The 5,004-nt window shown below is 45.9% G+C and overlaps 2 non-coding genes across 2 annotated transcripts; both read right to left on the bottom strand.

Annotated features, from left to right (window-relative positions):
- Positions 1 to 3,144: 3,144 nt before the first annotated feature.
- Positions 3,145 to 3,216, bottom strand: TRNAQ-UUG. The gene has a single exon. It is a non-coding gene; the product is annotated as a tRNA-Gln (tRNA).
- Positions 3,217 to 3,792: 576 nt separating this feature from the next.
- On the bottom strand, positions 3,793 to 3,864 carry TRNAQ-CUG. Its single transcript has one exon. It is a non-coding gene; the product is annotated as a tRNA-Gln (tRNA).
- Positions 3,865 to 5,004: the final 1,140 nt, after the last annotated feature.

Raw genomic sequence — 5,004 nt, 5'->3', positions numbered from 1 at the left:
AAACCCCCCCAAACTACTGCCAGTTTTCTCCTCTAGATTTTCCTAGTCGCATCAGATTTGTTCACGATTACTGGCTGTTGGAAGCTACCACAGTTTCAGCTTTTCTCTTCCAGCCTGAAACTGTGGATGGGCTTTTTCTAATAATTTCAGTCAGTTTGAATGAAATCTTCTTGTAAATTTGTTAATATTACAACTGTTTGTATGAAAAAGATCTAATACTGCAAAAACCTGTGTGTGTTTGAAATCTACATTTAACTTGGACACAGTGGATGGGATGAAAAGGCATCAGTGAAGTTAATGCAAGTTCTTGCATTGGCTAAACAACAGAGGCTCTAAAGGAGAGAGACTTAAGCATGTTACCCTGCTGACAATAGATAGTTCTAATGTGAAGCCATTAATAGAATTGGAGCTTTTACCTAAATAACAAAACATTTCACTTTGAGGGATATTTTCTTTCAGGGGCAAATGAGTTTAATTCCTGTGCTACCTGAATGCACACAATGAGACTATACCCATAAATTAGCCTCTGTAAGTTACTCCTTGTTGTGATAAAGACGTTATACTCACGTGGTGCAATATCAGAACATCAACAGAAATCTACCTCTGTACAGGAAGAGAGTCCAAAAGTCGTGGGAAGACCTGTGTATAGCTGAAACTCTAATAAATGTCTCCTAAAGAAAGATGGTGATGTTGCATGAAATTTCTCAGCAGATTACTTCTACGAGCAACATCCAACTCCTTTGGTCCAATTTTGTTTCTCTGTCATGATTTCCTCCAAAAACTTCAGCAGAATTATATTGTAATAAAGTGGTCTCGTTCTGCTTGTATAGGCATATGTTTCTATGTATATATGGTTTATAGCTTGATGGCATGTTTAAATTATACTGTTTCCATTATTTGTATAGTATGCTTATTTTTTTAACGTATGTATACTGGACAAAATGGTATGAAGAAGTGTTGTTTGCTTTTCTGAGGAAATCTTCGCTGAGCTACCCAAGAGCTGCCTTGCTGCGCTCTTTGCACAACGTGAAGAGTGCTCACCCGGCGCGGCCGGCCCTGTTCTCTTCTGCCGTGACGGTTGCCCGACGTGCCGCAGAGCTGCGCTTCCCGCGCGCGTGGGAGACCCGAGGATGGGGCCGGCGGGTGAAATGAATCTGTCTCCAATATACTGGGCTGTGCTCCCACTGCCCTGCCGCGGAAATAGGCGGCTCAGTGCATAAAATGAAACTCTTTCAGTTGAATCCACCGTTTCTTGCATCTACTCGAGCATTTGGAGGTCGTAGCAATGTAAAAATCGAGCCGATTATTTGTCTGCCGCAGTACTCGTTTTTAAAGATGAGGAAGGCATCTGACGGGGCAGCTTTTCGTGGCTGGAATGTATGTATTTAACTAGTGACTTACAGTGACTGATACTTGTCTATTCTTTTCTGGTCAGCTTTGTTTTATAAGACTTTTTGAAGTTAAAACTGATTTTAAGTTTTTAAAGCCCTTTTTTAAAGTGCCAGTTTATGAAGTAGGTTGGTTTTCCCCCTTAACTGTAATGTCTTTCCCCCCCACCTTCTTTCACTGAAGTTTTAGCATAGATCAGAAAACCTTATTACGACTTCATGTATAGTGAAATACTTGCCTAAGATTTGATTCTGGCCTTTAACTCTACAGTTGGGCAGTCTGTCATTGTTGACAATACGTGTTTCTAGCCACACTTTCTCAAACTACAGTGTTCTTTGGTTCCCGGCTGGGAGTTTGGCAACTAATAATTTTCATTGCTACTGCCTTTTCAGCAATGGGAAAAAGTTCCTAGTGTGGTCGCCGCCGTAGTGCTTTACTTCTCAGACGAATGTTGTGCTGAGACGATCTTGTCTCTAGGCGATTTTTAGAAAATACTAAATGAGAGGGACTGCGGGAAAGTAACTAGAAATGCTAAATTAATTTGGAAATTGTCTGGGGGAAACAAGGGATACGCACTGTGAGGTACTTTTGCTATGCCTTCCCCAGTAAGTTTGCCTCGGCCACAGCACCTTGTGTTCGCCTGCTGCAGTTACCGACAGACGTGGGCCGTGTGTCTGGATGCAGCAGTCTCAGCTGGATTATATTTGGATAATGTTCAGTTACCTAAATTTTGGTGCTTTGTATTCAAATGGAGCATGACCATGAATTGTCCTAAATAAATCTTGATACTGGATCATGTGCTGATTCTGCCTCGTTCCATACAAAGGCTGAACTCTTTTAAATACGCTTTGTTCTAACGTATGGGCTTGTCTGGTGGATTCAGCATGACACTTAGACAGTTTGGAGAAAGGGTTGGAGTTATCCTTGACAGAGAAGAGGGAGGTAACTTTTCATCCATAGATGGTGCAAAAATTTCTTTAACGAATTTAGCAAACGTTTCCACACCTTCCCTTGAACAGTTAGGACCTCAGCTTCCATAACTACACCTGAAGGTGGTCTGTGTGGTTTGTTTTTTTTTTTCCAAGGCACTGCAGGTTACCTGGCCAGGAGAAAAGAGGGGCAGGTGATCTGCAGGTTGGCACAGAACAGAGCTGCTCCTGGTGCTGTGTGAACAAGGACTAGTGAGGACAGGTTTTGAGGAAGGTAGCCAAGATGTCAACGTGTCCTTAGCTGCTCTTGAAATGAAAAATAGTGAGCACAGGCAACACCTATTTAAGTTAAGTTGTGCAGGACCCAGGCTCTGAGATTGTGCCCACTCTGAAGTCACAGCATTTCTGTCCCCACCTTCCAAGTGAGTAGTTGGGTGCACCTAAAAAAATAATGTCCAAATTCTGCACGTTTGGCTACCAAAAATCAAATTTTCCTCAGTATAAATGATTTTTTTTTTCCTCCAAGACTTAAAGTACACATATAGTAGTGGTAAAATATAGCTTAAAACCTAGTCCAATCATAGTAAGAGCTATTGAAAGTCTTATTTTGTCTTTTTTTTCGCCAAACACATAGCTCTTCGTTCAACTTCAGGATATAGCTCGGATCAAGGAAACGCCTTCGCCGTTCAGGGTCCTCGGGTTTTGGCTCGTTCTGGGCCGCCGCGGGCCTTTTTCCGTCGGTGCCGGTTACAGGTTTTATGACAGATTTTGTAGCCGCCAAGCGGCCGCCCCGGCAGCAGCGGGATAAAAGGGAGCGCCGTGTGGTAGGTTCTACCGAGATTTGAACTCGGATCGCTGGATTCAAAGTCCAGAGTGCTGACCATTACACCATAGAACCGCGGGGTGGCACTCGCCTCCGCGAGGCCGGACAATAAATTGCCGGTGACAGGTCCCGCACCCGGAGCGCTCGGCCGGGAGCGTCGCGCGACCTGAAATTTCCCGTTTATCCGGCCTCTTCCGTGGTGTAGCGGTGGCGAAGAGCACACAGGAGCCGCGGGAGAACAACTTTCAGCCACACGAACCCGAAACCTCCCCCGGGTCCCGGCGGGCGGCCTCGGCTTTTAGAGTGAGCCTCCTCATTTCGAGCCGTGCGTCCACAGACGGTGTTCACAGCTGAGAAATAAAAAGGATAAATAACGTCGTTTCAGTATCCTACGGCATGTATGAAATTTTTCAGGTGATGTGTGTGAGAATGGACTAAGCCAGCAGCAATAAAAAGTTAGATTTAAAGAAACAACCAGGTAACCTCCGTGGTTCGATTCACTTCCTCTTCTGCTTTGGAGCCGCTTTTCAGGTAGCACGTGCGGCACCGTCCGTAGTTTACCGCGTTGCAAGAGCCCCTGAAAAACGCTCCTTTGAGCTCCTTTTTCGCGATCATGACCATGAAATCAACCCAGCCCCGGGCAAAACCTTCAGGTTCCACCGAGATTTGAACTCGGATCGCTGGATTCAGAGTCCAGAGTGCTAACCATTACACCATGGAACCGCCCCGAGGTCAACACAATACCCCCATGAACCCGCCGATGTGTGCTCTTCAAACCGCTCCTATTGGCAGAATCTTCACAGTAAAACCGCATTTATTTATAATTTCATAAATGCCCGCATTGTTTCTCTTCTGAGCATTCTGTGCGCATTGATTCCATGTAAGAATTCCACTGTTCATTTATGGCAACATTTTACAGCACTGAAAATAATGCACATCTACAAGCGCCTCAGCATTAACCAAGATGGCCAAGCTGTTCCTCAGATCGCGACATTTAAAACTCCAATACAGACTTTCAGTACCGCGTGCTTGTACTTTTACTTCACATTTGCACACTCGTTTGGCTTTCACGCATTTGGGCTGAGCGTTTGCTTGCTTTGAGAAGCAGCGGGGCCCATTGTCACAACTGTTGTTTTATCGTGCCCGGTTGTTTCCTTACCTGCTCTTCCCTGGCTGGGTACAGGTAACAGAAGCTTTCATTTAAAGAGGTGAGACATGGGAAAACCACAAACGTATGCAACGAGCCTTTTATGCATAATTAAAGACATGGAACTGATGAGAGCGGGTCCCGAGGAGGCCACAGAAATGACGGATGGATGGAAGAGCTCTCCCGGGAGGACAGGCTGAGGGAGTTGGAGTTGCTCAGCCTGCAGGAGAGAAGGCTCCCGGGAGTCCTTGTTGTGGCCTTTCAGTGGTTAAGGGGGGGCTTATAAGACGGGGACAGGCTTTTGGCAAGGTCTGTTGCAACAGGACAAGGGGCAATGGGTTTAAATCAAAAGAGGTGGGTTTAGACTTGATAGAAGTAAGAAATCGTTTACCGTGAGGATGGCGAAACACCGGCACAGGTTGCCCAGAGGGGTGGTGGATGTCCCATCCCTGGGGACACTCAAGGTCGGGCCAGGGGGTGCTCTGAGCGACGTGGTCGGGTTGAAGATGTCCCTCCCTGCTCACTGCCGGGGCGTTGGACTTTGAATTGTCCTTTGCAACCCAAACTATCTTGTGATTTTCTGAAATCATCAAATGGCACCCAAAGAGAAGGTTGCAGACAACAGACTGTGGTGCTTTCTGTCCTGCCCTTACTCACACCCCACTGCTACACGCGCCGTTAAGCAAAGACGGCTCTACTCGCAACCCAAACCCCTC

Source organism: Apaloderma vittatum, unplaced genomic scaffold, assembly GCF_000703405.1.
Source record: "Apaloderma vittatum isolate BGI_N311 unplaced genomic scaffold, ASM70340v1 scaffold27486, whole genome shotgun sequence".
NCBI lineage: Eukaryota > Metazoa > Chordata > Aves > Trogoniformes > Trogonidae > Apaloderma > Apaloderma vittatum.
The sequence above is the reverse complement of the archived record's forward strand: the minus strand, read 5'-3'. Positions and strand labels throughout refer to the sequence as shown.